Source organism: Culicoides brevitarsis, chromosome 2 (assembly GCF_036172545.1).
Source record: "Culicoides brevitarsis isolate CSIRO-B50_1 chromosome 2, AGI_CSIRO_Cbre_v1, whole genome shotgun sequence".
Lineage (NCBI taxonomy): Eukaryota > Metazoa > Arthropoda > Insecta > Diptera > Ceratopogonidae > Culicoides > Culicoides brevitarsis.
In genome coordinates this window covers 40,326,517-40,343,063 of record NC_087086.1, presented here as the reverse complement: position 1 = coordinate 40,343,063, position 16,547 = coordinate 40,326,517, and the positions used below count along the sequence as shown (strand labels likewise).

General features: G+C 23.5%; 1 protein-coding gene across 1 annotated transcript in view; it reads right to left on the bottom strand.

Annotated features, from left to right (window-relative positions):
• The window catches only part of LOC134832459 (serine/threonine-protein phosphatase 4 regulatory subunit 1-like), a 55,659-nt gene that overhangs the window by 36,270 nt on the left and 2,842 nt on the right, over positions 1-16,547 (bottom strand). The gene's annotated exons all lie outside the window — the stretch shown is intronic.

The window sequence follows — 16,547 nt, the reverse complement described above, 5'->3', positions numbered from 1 at the left end:
TTGTTTTTTTTTTGTGAATTAGGTAGAAATTATAAACAAAAAGGAGGGTAACATCACGATTCACGACCTTGAATGGAACGGTGATTAGAGTTAGATTGGATGGATGAGGAAAAAGTTTGCAAATTAGAGCTTAACGTTAATTGTGAGAGGAATTTTTTTATTTTTTTGCAAAAAAATATTTAAAGGCAAAAAATTTTTAATGTGAAAATCTGAAATTTGCTAAAAATGTTTTTTTCTTGAAGAGTAAAAATTAAAGAATTTTTTTTAAGCAAAATTTTAGAAAACTTTTTTTTTTTAATTTTTGTGAAGCATATTGATGATTTTTACTAAATAAAATTTTTCTTATTTTTTTTTCAGAAAGTAAAAAATTGAGGAAAAATTTTAAAAACTAAGATTCATAGAAGCAAAAATTTTTCAAAAAATTTTAAAAAGAATCTTAGTTTTTTACAAATTTTTGGCCTAAAAATGGTTCTTTTAATCAAAAAAGATGAAAATCTGGATAATTTGCAAGTTAAAGAGCCTTTTGATGTTATTTTATTAAAACTGACAACTTTGACAAACTGACAAGAGCTGAAAAGGCCTAAAAGGAGCTAACTTGAGGAAAAATGCATCAAAATTATTCTAAAAAGTCTTAAAATGTTAAATTAACGTAAATTAATGAAAACTAACAACATTCAAGCGAAAACTGACAAAAACTGACAAGAGCTAAAAAGGCCTAAAAGGAGCTAACTTGAGATAAAATGCCTCAAAATTATTCTAAAAAGTCTTAAAATGTTAAATTAACGTAAATTAATGAAAACTAACAACATTCAAGTAAAAACTGACAAAAACTGACAAGATCTAAATTGAGCTGAAAAATTTTCAAATCAAAACAAAAATATGAAAGTTAAAAATTAAACAATTTTGAAAACCTTAAACTATTTTTTCCCCAAAAAAATCAATTTTCGCTCTGCTTCACAAATCTTATAAGATTTATTTCTTCTTTTATTTTTCTTTTCTTTTTTTCCGATGCAGCACAAAAATATTTTTAATAAAAGAGTTATTCCAAGTTGATATGAAATTCCTTTTGAAAATTTTAAATTCAACAGACAAAAACAACGCAACTAACCAACAAACAACAACAACACACACACACATTTTTTGCATCTAAATGACTTCAATAATAAAATCGATGTCGATTGCAGACTGCACACCGCTGTTGCTTCAAACTCTCTACCTCTACAGCATATTGATTTTAATATCGCAGCGAGTCGCACTTCCACAGAGCAGCGAGGGAATGCGAAACAAGGCAAAACTGGCAAAAAGAAGAGTTCTTACATTGTTGCACATTTAATGAACATGTTTACTGAACATTTTGTTTACACGATATTATTTTAACGAGTTTTTCGATTCTTTCGGGATTGACGACGGCGACGACGACGACCTGGATGAAAAATCGCCTTGGCTGAGAGAAAGAAATTTTTAATATTGAGCAAACAAACAAGTCGCAGGAATTTATCGTAGATTTCCGTTTGGAATTTATAATGGCCATAACTATGTAAATTTTTTTTTTATTTATTTTAATTTGTATCGACATCGATCGCCGCCGCACAACGACTCGCATATTTAATTATTCAACGTCACACAAACACAGAGGCAGAGAAAAAAAAAATGTCAAAACCGCTTCTCTAGACAAAGTGACGATGGATTGTTGACGATCATGGTCAAGCAGTGCACTTGCAATTCGCTTGCATGCCATTTTAGAAATTTTTTTCGTACCGTTAACGACTTTCGGGAAGAGGAAAAGAAAGAAAAGTAAACATTGCAGCGCTCAAAGAGAAAGAAACAAATAATAAATATTAAAAAAAAAATCGGTAAATTCTTCGAATAACTTTACTTTTAAAAACTGGGTCATCATCATCATCAACCAACATCATCAACATCAGCAGCGCGACAACATATGCAATGCAAGTCTCTCTCTCTTTCTCCTCACACGTCGCTACACAAAAAAAAAAATAAAAATAATGAATGTACAAAAAAAAAGGCTTTCGCGGCAAACTTGAGACGAGACATCCAAAAACTCGCAGGAATGCGGAATGGATCCTGAAAATCAGGTGAATATTCTTCTTCACGTGAACTTTCTAACTTTTCTTTCTTTGCAGTACAATTTGCGTCATTCATGGACTGGATTTTTTTTTTTTTCGTATAAAGAGAGACTGACCGTGAGAATAATTTTTTGCGTATGATTTTTTTTATTTATTTATTATCATTTATAATTTTTTTTTGTTTGTTTGTTTTTGTGCGGTTTAGTTTCATTTTTTGTTGTTTTTGTTTTGTTTCGGAGAAGAAAACGAGACGAGAAGAGAGTGGATGGCATTGTGTTGGAAATGACAAAAAGAGACTGAAAGGCACTTGTTGTTTGGCGATTTTTGAGAAAACTTTCACGAAGAAGAGCTTTTAATGAATTTATTGGGGAGAAGTTTAAAAGGTAAATTATTAATTTTTTAAAGAATTTTTGAGCTTTCAAAAAAATTCTTTTTCAAAAAAAATTTTGCTAAATTTTTTTGATTTTAAAAAATTTGTTTTTTTTTTGTTTTAAAAAATATTCTTGAGAAAGTTTTATAAAAAAAAAAAATTATGAGAAAATTTTGTGAAAAATATTTTTTTTTTGAAAATTGATTAAATTTTTTTTCACCTTGAGAAAAATTTATTAAAAATTTTTTTCTTCTTGAGAAAAATTTATTAAAAATTTTTTTCTTCTTGAGAAAAATTTATTAAAAAATTTTTCTTGAAAGAATTTTGTTAAATTTTTTTTTTTAAATTTTTGAAATCATACAATTTTTAAAGTGTTAAATAAAAATTAATTAATATCAAATAATTTAAAAATTTTTTAAATTAAATTAATTTTTTAATTAAATAAATTATTAATTTCTTAAAATTATTTTTTTTATTGAATTTTGATTAAAAATTTTCTGAGATAAAAAAAAATAAATCTTAAAAAAATTTTAGTCTTAAAAATTTTATTTTTTTTTTATCTCAAAATAATTTTTTTAAATTTTATCAAAAATAAAAAAGAAATAATTAAAATTAATAATTAAATTTATTTAAACTTGTTTTTCTTATTTTAATTAAAAATAAAAAAAAATATATTTTTTATTTTTTTATTAAAAAAATATAATTTTTTTAAAATAAAAATCAATTTTAAAATTAAATTAATTTTTTTATTTAAAAATTTCATTAAATTAAATTTTGATTAAAAATTATTTTTAAAAATTCTGAAATAATTATTTTTTTTTGCTATTTTTATCAATATTAAAAAAAATAATAAGAAATTAATTTTAAAAAAATTAAAAATTTAAATGATTTAAATTTAATTTTCCTTTTTTTATTAAAATAAATATTTTTTTTAATTTCAGAAATCAAACAAAAATTCTCTTATAATGAAAAATTTTCATCCCAAATGAAGTTAAAATCAATTCCAATTAATTCAAACCAAGCAAAACGATAAAAAACCGCCAAAATCCCCAAATTCATTAAAAAAATTTTTTTTTTCTTTAAAAAAAGTTAAAAAATTAGTAAAACCCAAGCAATCCCAATTCTCATATCTTTTTCACTCAAACAAAAAAAAAAACGAGAAAAAGTATTTGAACTTTTAATTAACTTTAGTCGCCGTCGTCGTCGTTGTTGTTTATGTTTTCTTATGTTTTTTCTCTCGTATTCCAAAATAAAAAAAAACCTCTAAAAGAGTAAACAACAAAAACAGGTTCTCCTCTTCCACAAACAAAAACGAGCTAACGCACATCACACTCGTGTACTTTTTTTTCCTGAATGAAGTCCTGCTGCATTTTCTGTGTGCGCATTCCATCGTCGTCGTCGTCGTCGCATCTTCTCACTATCTTCGGTGCATCGTGCATTCTCCAGATCATTGGCTTCTTTGCTTCGAATGTCGTCGACGTCTTATGCGAGATGCATTTTTTTTTCGTGCATGGACCAAAACTCTACAGAAATTTTTTCTTTCTTAACTAACAGAGCGTCATCATGTTTTACACACATTTTGTGTGAGTTTCAGCTTTTATCTTTATTTTTCTGTTATTCTTCGTTTTCAGATTATATCCAAACACACACACAAACGCATATGGGGCTACACGTGTGTACGGGCGACGTACGGAGGCTTTTAAAAACTAAAATATAATATTTTTCAAAGGAATGCAGACTGATTTTGACCTAGAATGCGCTTTACGTACGATATCGCTTTACGTGTTTGTGTGTGAGAGTCGCTCGTCGCATACGGCGCTGTACGGCAGAATAACAGCATCATATAAGATTTTGAATTAAATTCCAAGAATCACAGGGTGATGCGTCATTTCTGTGTATTTTTCCATTTTATGGCGTGGTTTCTTTTTAAAAAAGTTGAAACTCTTCAAGTCGCGAGATCCGAGATGACCGCAGAGAAATTTCATTCATTCATGTTCGTTGCACAATAATAATAATAATTTTACGACATACACATTTTTTTTTTGTTATTGAAATGAAGAAAGAAGAGAATGTAAACAACTTCGTCGTCGTCGTTTCGTCGTTACTTTATCGTGTAGTAAAAATTATTGTTTTGATGCACCACACACATGCACGATGCAATTATACTCCCTTCCACACACATCTTCGGCTTTACTAACTCCAACCAAACCAACACCAACACGCTTTCGTCTGGAGTTGAAAAATAGAGATAGATCTCACAAAATTCTTCTTCTTCTTCGAGTCGATGACGTTTTGGTGCAGGCGTTGTCGTCGTCGTCGTCGTGTTGCAGTTATTTATTGTTATTATTAAAAAAAAGAAAAGAAATCAAAAGAACAGATTTTAAAAAGAGTCTCACTCCGACATCGCCGCCGTTGCAGTACACGTTGCCTTCTTCTTAACATCAAAAGAGGAAGAAAAAAATATAAAAAAGTTTTCTGAAATACATTGTTTGTCTGTTTTGAACATGTTTTTCAATTCATGGAATGCATTCCATACTTTTAAAGAAATGCGTTATTTCGTTTTATTATTGACTTTTATTTCGTTTCTTGATATTTTTTTTAACTTTATTTTTGTTTTTTGAAAATTCTTGGATTGAATTTGATTTTTTGAAGATTTTTATGAAAAATTAAAAATATTTTAAAAAATTATAAAAATTTCAAAAATTTATTTAGAATAAGAAAATTTTAGATTTTGGCGCCAAAAATGCTTGATTTGATGATTGGCTAATTTTTAACGGATTTTTTTTAAATTGATAGAAATTTATTTTTTTATTTTTAATTTTTTTTTAATTTCAATTTTTTTTAAGAATTAATTATTGAAGTTAAAATATGATTGAAATTTGGTTGAAAAATTCTTCAAGAAATCAAATATTTTTTTTTTTGTAATAATTTTTCAAAAAATTTTTACCAAAAAAATAATTTTCTGACATTATGAAAATTATTTTTATTTTTTTTTTAATTTTTTTTTTTTTTCATATTAAACAAATATTAAAAATATTTTTGAAAAATCTGATAATATCAAATATTAAATAAAAGAAAAAAACATTTTTGGCGCCAAATTAATTTTTAAATGATTTTTTTCTTAAAATTTTATGAAATTTATTTGTTATTTTATTTATTTATTTATTATTTTTTATTTTTTTTGAAGAAATCTTGAAAGAAATTATTTATTTATTTTAAATGAATTTTCAAAAAATTATAACCAAAAAATTATTTTTCAACGTTATTTTTCAAAAACTATAATAATTTAAATTTGAGATTTTTATTAATTAAATTGAGATTTTTATTAATTAAATTATTTTTTTTATTTAATTAAATTTTAATTTAAAACAAAAAAAATTTGAATTTTTTGGATTCAAAATTTGATAAAAATTTAAATTAAGTCAAAAATTAGATCTTAAGTAAATTTCAAATTATTTTTTTTTGTAAAATATAATCTAAAAGATCTGTTTTACATTCAAAATCTCAAAAACTATTTTTTTTTAAGAAAAAAAAAATTATGAAAATTATTCATTATTTTTTTTTTAATTTTTAGTTATTGTTTCAAGAAAATTTTGAATCTTAAAAAAATGAAATAATATTAATTTTAAATTAAATTTTAGAAAATATTTTTTTTAATACAAATTTTAAAAAAAACTTCCAAATTTAATTTTTTCCATGAAATTAATTTAAAATCTCATAATTTTCTGCCAATTTAAAATCAATAAAAATCGAAATTGAAACAATCAAAAATAATAGTGCTTGAAACCCTTTTTTTATTGCACCAACCTGATTTCCCTCGTAACCTTCCTCTCGCAGTCCCCTTTTCGAAATTCTCCTCGACTTCCGCATCCTTTGTTCATCGCAACTCCTCTCTGTCTGCGTACAAAAACTTGCAAAAACTCACTTTCGCACTCTCAAACTTTTTTTTTCGTGTAAATCCCTTTCAAAATAATCTCTCGATGTATTAATGAAGGGCACAATGCTGGTTGCATTTTACCACACAAACTCTAATTTTTAGCATTTTTTTTTCTCGCTGGCAATACAAAATTAATACAATAAATAACAAATAAGTAGAAAACCGATCGTTCGATAAACAACGAGGACCTCGTGTGTGTGTCGATATTACTCTAACACCTGGCAATTTTTTTTTTTTTGCCTTCCACAAAATTTCACGAGGACTGAAAGAGTGACGGAAAATTTTTTGGTAGACTGACATTTTGCGTACTGCCGAAAAAAAAAGTTAACAGACAGAAAAGAGGGAAGAAGGGGATAGAGTCGAGAGTAAATAGCTTTTAAATTTCATTCCAACTACTGGTCGACGACGACGTACAGATGCCAATGCACGAATATGAATTTCAACCCTCATAAAATAGGTTTACAATTTTTTTTTTCATTTTATTCCCGATTATCATTATTTAGGTTATTGTTATTACAATTAATGTCTGGAAAGTTTATTCAACCCCGTTTTGTGACTCGTCTCTCTCTGTGTTTGTTTGAATATTTATACAGAAAAAAAAATAATAAATATGGAAAGAAGATACGGTAAGGACGAAACTCGGCACTCACATTGCGTCAGGGATCAGATCACTTTAAACAGGTTTTATGGTGCAGTTATGAACGACAGAACAAAAAAAAAGGACGATGAACCGATTTTTTTGGGGGATTCTAACAAGTCTCCAATAGGAAAAAAAAATTGTTTTTGATCGAATCTTGTTGTGAAATTTTATAAAAAGTGAAATTTTCGTAAGAATTTCGATAAATAATTTTTTAATTGTGTCAAATAATTAATTTTTATCAAATTTTTTTTATACCTATTTAAATAAATTTTATTAAAAAAAATATGTTAATAAAAATTTAAAAAATAATTAAATTAATTAATAATTAAATTAAAATTAAATAATTTTAAAAAAATAATTAAAAAAATTTAAAATTTTTAAAATAATTTTAAATAATTAAAATAAAATTTTAAATAAATTTTTTTAAAAATAATTAATTAATTTATTAAAAATTAAATAATTTTAATAAACAATTTAAAAAAAAAATATTAAAATTTTAAATAATTGAATAAAATTTTAAATTAAATTATATTAAAGGATCGTTTTTTATGAATTTTTGACAAAATTTATTTTTATTAAAAATTTTTATTTCGAAGATTTTAAAATTTGAAAATTATTTTCAATAAAAAGCTTATAGACAAAATTTCAGTAAAAAAAAGTATTACAAAAATTAAAAAAATTTAAAAAATATAAAAAAAAATTTCTATCGATATTTTAAGGAAAAATTTTTAAAAAATCTATATTTTGTACTCAGTGAATTAAAATATTTTCGTTTATGTCGTTCGTTTCGATTTTCTCGAATGTTTTTTGACAATTAGAATTATTGTCGAAAAAAAATGTTTCAAAAAATTATTCATGTCAAAAAACACTAAATTTAACAAGAAATCATACAATTGAAAAATTCAAATAGAAATTTTTTTTGAAAAATATTGTCAAAAAATTTTTAAATAAAAAAAAATAAATTAAGTTAAAATTTTAAATAAAAATTAAATTTTTTAGGCTAATTTTTGTCAAAAAATTATTTTAAAATTATTTTTTGAGAATAATTTTTCAATTTTAAAAATTCTTAAAGGATTAAATTTTATAAATTTTTTGTTCCAAATTTCTCAATTTTAAGCATTAAAATCAATAATAAATTTTAATTTAAAAATTATGGTGAATATATTTTTAAGAAAGCTTTAGATATCTTTTAACAGGATCAAAAAAATGTTAAAAATTTACAAAATTCGCATGAATACTTTAAATTTTTTGAATTTTGTCACAATTTCGTTATCAATTGGAAAAATACAAAAAAAATCCAACCATATTCGATCTAATTGGCTTGACGGCATGATCCAAATAATGAAACAGGTTACAAAATTACATTATTTTTTCATGTGTTCGGGTGGTCTGTTTTCTTCTGCGAGGCACACACACACAAAACACACACGAGAAAAATAAAATAATATAATAATTGAAAAAACAAATCTTTGACTTGCGTAGGTGACACATTTCTCTATTATTCTCATTTCGTTCAATCGCCGAACGAGCATCCACGCATGCATTACGCCTTTTAACAGCTAATCGGCCTGTTCCCAATCAACAAACTGAAAATAACAACAACAACGTGTCCCTTTAAAAAACGAATTTTTGGTTGATGAGAATGCCTGCAGCCTCGCTCCGAACCGTAATTTGCAAGATAATCACCAAATGTTCGAAAAAAAAAATCATCCGAGAAGGGAGACGATTTCTTTTCTTTCTCTCCTTTTTTTTCTTCACACATTTTTTTTTCTTTTCAGCCAAATGCAATAAGAACAACAACGACAGGAGGTGTGGATTCTCATTCGTTCGCTGATCGTCATCATCTTCATCATCATCAGCAATGGCGCCAAGTTACGACGAAGCCTACATAGCGGCTAAAAAATTTTAATAATAAGGTGAGAAAAATTGATTCAATATTTTTGCATGAATTTTTTTTTTCATAAATAATTTATTGTTGCATGTTTCTTACGAATTCGCAATCTCGATGCCACATCTGTGTGATGATGCTCTTCCATGTGTTTGTGTGTGCGTGAAAGGGCAGATGTCTCGCACAATTTCTGCATCAAAACGGCAAAAAAAAAAGAAATCAAGGTGCTAATATATTGTCCCAAAATAACGTTCCTTTCTTCCAGATTAACTTGCATCACCTGCTTTCATCGTATTATGTACGAAATTAATGGCACAAAATACGGAGCACATGTCTAAACATACACAAGAGTTGCGGGAATTGTAAAATTTTACAGAAAAAAATTAATTTTTGCAGTTTTTGAATTATTTTGATTTTTCATAATTTTTTAAAAAATTAAAATTAATCTTTTCATCACAATTTAAAAAAATATTTAAAAAAAAAATTAAATTTATATTTACTTAAAATAAATATATTTAATTTAATTTTTTTTTAAACTTTTTTGATTAATTTTATTTATTTTTAATTATTTTTTTAATATTTAAATTTTTATTATTAAAATATTTTAAATAAATATCAAAATATTAATAATTTTTTTTCAACATTTCATGAAAATTTTTGTTTTCATTAAAATTATTTTTAATTTTTTTTATTCAGTAATTTTTTTAAATAAATTGTTAAATAAATTTTAAATAAATTAAATTTATTTTTTTATCATAAAAAAAATTAAAAATGTATTTAAAGAATTAAGAAAAAATATTTTAAAAAAATAAAAATTATTTTTTTCTTATTGAGTTTAATGTCTTAAATTTTTTTTAATTAATTTTTGTTGATTTTTATTTAATTTTTTTGAAATATTTTAATTTTTAATAATAAATATTTTTAATAAATATAAAAAAAAATTAATAATTTTAGAAAATAATATTTTAAATATTCAACTTTTCATAATTTTTATTCTCAAGATTTCATAAAAAAAATTATTTTAAAACCTGTATCTAAATCTTTCAAAAAATTTTTTTTTGTAAATTTTATATAAATTTTAATTTTAAATAAATATTTTGATTTAATTAAAACTATTGAATTTCAGAAAAAAAATTAAATTAATTAATTATTTTTTTATTTATATTTAATAAATTTTTAAGTTTTTTGAAACTTCAGAGAATTTTTAGTTTTATAAAAATTAAGAAAAATCAAAAAAATAAAATTAAAAGTGAAAAATTATTTTTTTTTAAATTTTAATTTAAATTTTCCCGCAACTCCTTGAGCAAAAAAAAATAAGTTTAAACGATTAATATTTGTTCAATTCCCGATTTTTTGTTCGATTGCATCTGTCTCCATTCGTCGTCTTTTTATATTTTCCATATGTTAATTTTCTTTTTTTTTCAGTTTTTTTCCTTTCAGATCTTCTTCCCTCATGTCTTCCATACACGGATTGGGCTAATAATTAGTCAAGTCAGTTCACGTAAAAAATTCTCGGAAAAAAAATCCAACAACAATCGGTTTCCATTCCGCTGTTAGGACACATTAATCACGCAATCGGAACAAGAAATGTCGTCTATCGTCGCAACGCGATCAGGGAAGTGAAGAAATACGGCAAAAAAGACGCTCCACGTTGAAAAAAAAGAGAATTTATATACGAGCAGCTGCAGCATTTGAAAATTAATGAAGGCATATGTCTTGCATTTTGCTCGGCGAGAAGACGATGAACGACGACGACGACGAACGTTTGAAAGCTAGCACGTGCTGCAATTGCGTGGATGCGTTTATTTTCGTTTCACATCCCACAAAATGGACGCATTTTTGATTTTTCTTCGACGACGACGACGCGTGATGCGACGCGATGATGGAAACACGAGGATTTTCTCGGATTAACTTTTTCGGTCACAAAATGTTTTGCAGGCAACGCGCGTAAATAAATGCAGCAAAGTAATAAACGGAACAGAAAAAAAAAATAAAAAAAAACGAATAAATTTTAATACTTTGCTTAAATTTGTTTTTAAATGCATTGACTCGTGCCTGTCTGTGAAACGGGAGGCATACGACGAACAAGAAAAAAGGACAGGTGGTAACTGTCTATTGAACAAAAAGGGCACTAATTTACCAAATTTTTATATATTCTTCCATATTTATGATTATTCAATGTGAAATGCATAAAGAAAATGTAAAAAAAAACGGTAAATTGATCAAAATTTATGAACATTTGAGCAACAAGGAGCGAAACATGGTTCCGTTATGGCATGTCGTAAAAGCGTAAAATGTTGTTAAAGGAAGACGAACGAGAAGAATGGAAGTTGTAAAGGACTTGACGATGCAATAAATGGGAATTAATTGTTTTTCATGTAATTTTATGAACTTTTTTGATCTTTTGAGGATTTTATGTTCGAATGTTTTTGTAATGGATTGCGTGAAAAATTTATTTTTGTTTAAAAATTTTCAATTATTTTTTAAAAAATTTAAATTTTTTGAAGAAAAATTTATAAATTTTTAAAAAAATTTCTAATGTGAATAATATTTTATTTAAAAATTTTAATAAATAATTTTTAAAAACAATATATTTTAATAAATTTCAGTACAAATCCTGAAAAAGAAGATTTTTCATTTTTTAATTAAAGTAAGTTTAATAACTATTTTTTTATATAATTTATTTTATTTTTTATTTAATTTTTTTATATTTATTTTTAATAAAATTTTTTAAAATAAATAATTATAATTAATTTTAATTTAAACATTAATTTTTATTTTTTTTATATAAAAATTAAAATTAAATAAAAATAACAAAAATATAAAAAAAATTTTTAAATTATTTTTTTTATCAAAAAAAAAAAAAAAAAATATTTAAAAATTTTTAAATTATTTAAGAAAAATATTTAAAATATTTAAAATTATTTTTTTAAATAAAATTTTTTTTAAAAAAATATTTTTCAAGATTATTTTTATAATTTTAATTTTTTTAAATTTAAAAAAAAAAAAAAACATTTTTTACAAAAAAATAAAAATTTAAAAATAATTTTTTTAATATTTTTTATAAAACAAAAAAAAATAATTTTTTAAAAAATTAATTTAAATTTTTAAAATATATAAATTATTATTAAAAATAAAATAAAAATAAAATAAAATAAAATAAATTATTTAAAATAATTCAAATAATTAATTTTGATTAAATATAATTTTTTGAATTTTTTTAATTTTTTTATTATTTTAATTTCTTTTAAAATTTTAATAAAAAAATATAAAATAAATAAAACTTAACAAAAAAAATAATTAAAATAAAAATTAAAATTTTCATATTAGTCTTACAACAACAACAACGACTCATTTAGACTAGCTTACGGTTTGCCAATTAACAAATAATATAAAATAAAATTGAAAAATATTAAAAAATATTAAAATTAAATTAAATTAAAACAAAAATAAAAAACATCAACTTTGGGGCTCATAATGTCTCACATTTTGCCTTTTTCGATAAAAAAAAATTAAGAAACGTTCATCGTTTTTTTTTACCAAAATTCATCTCAGAGAAGAAAAGTGTCTGACTTATATTCTCTTCAATAAATTTCGATTTGAATCCTTAAATATTAAAATTTAATAAAAATTTAATTTTTTTGAAGAAATTGTTAATTTCAAAGAAAAAAGTAGAAGAAGAAGGTAAAAAACGTCACGCAAAAAGCCATCAAAAGCCAACAACACAACTTTGGACTTGAATTTTTACTCTGGTTACCTTCGATCTTGCTTTGCTTCCACACGCTCACGTAGGCTTAAGCTACACGATTTACGTGCACGTGCCTTACTGCGTGATTTATCGAGCGACATTCGTATGAAAAAAGAAGGAAAATCAAATTATGTAAATTTATCCGTTTTTATACAAAAAAAAAAAGAAATTTTTTACAAGTATTAATAATTAAACAAATTTTTTTTTTCAGAAAAATCCCTTGAGGAGGACTCACATGCTCGTTAGTAGTGATCGCACATATTTACAGAAAAATTGTCATTATTTACAAAATTGTACGAAAACAGGAGAGAATTACCGAAGAAAGAGAGACGTCAATTTCATTTTTATCGAAAATAAATAAATAACACAGATGTTTCGCTTTTCGACATACGCGCAGCAGCAAACGGCAAAATTCGATACTTTTTGTACTTGTGTATTATTTACTTTTTGTTGTTATTCGAAATGCATCACCCGTAACATTACAATGGCAAATAAAAAAAAAACGGATCGTTTTCATAGCAATAGCACGCCCTGACCTGCATCAATAAGTTTTGGTTTTGACCGTTTGTAACTCTCTCTCTGAACTTTTTTTTTCAAGAAAAAAATTGAAAAAAAAAAATCTTGACACGAAACGAAAAATCTAACAGACAAATGTTCGAGGAACATCCGATTCATGTCTTTTTAAAACATTTATAAACATTATCCCTTATAGTTTATTTAAGACGAAAACGTTCAACTTCCATATGGAAAATGCATTTTTCATTCCATATATGGACTTAAGACGTTACACACATTTTATTTTCAGACAAGATGTAGACTTTGTTCCTCGTTTCTCGCTTCACACACACACACGAGAGATGTCTTAGTCCCTTTTTAATTTATTTTTTGAGTGTTCCTATAATAATTTAGTACATTTTCTTAAAATAGGTTTATTAACTTCTGCTTGTAATGCATTTACCTTGCGTTTTGTGTGCATAACGGGGGGAGCGTTTTTGTACGAAATGACGTCTGTTTTAACAAGTTTCCGGTTTTTTTTTCGAATTTGAATTTTTTTTTTCATTAAGGATTGTTAGGATTTATGAATTTTTGGTAAATTTTATAAAAATTTTTAATAAAATTTACTAAAAATTAAAGTTACGTCAAAAAATTTATTAGAATGTCAAAAAATTAAAATAATTTCAAAATTTTGACAGCTGTCAAATACAATTTACAAACGTCAAAGTTTTAAGAGCTGTCAAAGTTACTTTGCTTAAAAATTATTTTTTTTTTTAAGAAATTCTTCAAACTTTGTTAAGCAACTTAAATTTTTCTTGAAAAAAAAAAATGAAAAAATGACAGCTGTCAAAATAAAATGTTAAGAATTTGACGTTAAATTCACATTTTTAATTAAAAATTAATTTTCTTGGCAGATATTTCGCAAATTTTGATTTAAAAATTTAATTTTTTGCAATATTTTATGAAAATTTTGACAGCTGTCAAAAACTTACCGAAAAGTTGACATTTTTGAATTAAAATTTATGTTTTTTCGATAAAATAAGAAATTCTAAAACTTTTTAAAATTAAAAATTTGTAGATCCATTAAAAATGAAGGAAATTAAAATTTTTGACATTTTCCTGTCAAAGTGACATTTGTCAAAATTTTAAAATATCAAATTTTTTAAAAAAATATTAAAATCAAAATGGAATTTATTATCTTTTGAGATCATGAATAATTATTAATTAATTTTTAATTAAAAAATTATTTTTTTTATAGAATTATTTTTTTTAAACTGTCAAAATTTTTAAACGTCAATTTGACATTTGTCAAATTTTTGACACTTTAAGCTATTTTACTTAAATTTTCGATTAAATTTCATTAAAAAATTTTAAAAATTATTTTTGATTAAAATTTTAAGAAAGTTTGTTTAAAAAAATCAAAATTTTGACTTTTAAATTTTTTGACAGTTGATTTAATTTACTGACGACTTTCCGCTGATTCCTTTAAATTTATTTATCTACATTTGTCATGTCGCTTGTATGTTTACTATCATAACGACTAACGTTTTTGAAATGTACGGATCTCTCTCGCTCTATCTAATGCACGTCATAGAGAGAAAAAAAAAGTAGAAAAAAAATGAAGAAGAAACTTTTAAATCATGACTGTAACATATAACAACAGGAAATGCATACCAACTGTGTGTTATGTAGGTTTGTAAGTGCATATGTACTTCTTCTTCTTTTTCGTCTTCGTCGCTTCTTGTTCTGCTTGTCGTGCATCGGGGACGAAGCGTCATCATCACACATCGTCACACGAACACACAGCAAAATGCAACAAAAACAAGAAAACTAACTGGAGAGCAACGAATGTCTCTTCTTCTTGAGGTGTTGATGTTTTCTTTTCTTTTTCTGTGCGTCGTCGTCAAAGTTGTCCGTTGTGCGTGATTCTAATTCGTTTAGAATCCAAAGGAAAAGATTTGTCGTTATTTTTAGAAAGAAAATTGTTTTTTTTTTTGTTTAAATTTTTAATGCGAGTGAAAAAAGGAAAATGGAGGAGATCAACTTGTAACGGACAGACATGAAACGCGTGTTTTATTTTTATCAAAAAAAAATTGAATTAAATTTTATAAGCGCCCGCAGAAAAATGTTGAGAAAATCAATCAAAATTATATCCGTTTTGAATTAAATTTTCCAGACAACCCACAGAATCGACGACGAATCCGGTGTAAAAGTAACTAAAGGACGTTACAATAATCGAAAATGTTTTCAATTTTTTAAGCTTTTAAAGTATTAAAAAGAAATTTCATTGAAAAAATTTCATTTTTTCTAAATTTTTTAAATTTTAGAAAAAAAAATAATTTTTAAAAAAAAGTTTTTTTCTTAATTTGATAAAAAAAAAATTAAATTAATTAATTCATTAAATTAATAATAAAAAAAATGAAAAATATTTTTTTTTATTTTTTATTAAGAGTTTTGATCATTTTTATAAAACTAAATCTTTGTATTTGTAAAAAAAATAAAAAGAAAAAATTAATTATTTAAAAAAAAAATATTTTCTTTTTACAGAATATTTAAATTCAAAATTAAATTTAATTAATTTAAAATTGATTTTTTAAATTAATTATTTAATAAAAAAATTAATTTTAATTTTGAACTTTAATTTAATTATTAATTAATTATTTTTTTTTAAATTTAACTTTTCACAAAAAAAATAAATAAATATAACAAAATAAAAATAAATTAAAATTATCAAAATTTTAAAGGATTTCAACAATTTAAAAAAAAATCCTTCTAATTTCAAAATTAATAATTTTCAATTTATAAAAATTTTCGTTCTAATTTTTTTTTAAATTTAAATAAAAGCAAATCAATTAAAAATTTGACTTAAAATTTTTTAGTTTATAAAAATATTTGAAAAATTTTTTTTAATCAAAAAATCAAAATAAATTAAAGTTATTAAAATTTTCAGGATTTAAAAAAAAAATATTTTTAATTTCTAAACTTTTCCAAATTTTTAATCAAATTTTTAAACTAATATTATTTCTTTTCATAAAAATATTTTTTTTTTTAATTTTTTTTTCAAAATAAATTCAAACAAAAAAACCAAAATTAATTAAAAGTATTAAAATTTTTCAAAATTAAAAAAATGCCTTTCAAATTTCAAAATTAATTCTATAAAATTTTCGTTAATTAAAAATACTTTTTTAATTTTTTTTTAAAATTAAATTCAGAGTAAATTTAAAAATTCAACTTTCAGGAGGAAATCTAAACAATTTCTAATATTGCATCGTCCTTCCTGCGTGTTACAAGTTATAAAATTCTCGTCAATAAATCAATGATGATGGTCGTCGTCGGTCACTGACTATCAATGGAACGCACCCTTGAAAGGTTTTTTCCGATAATA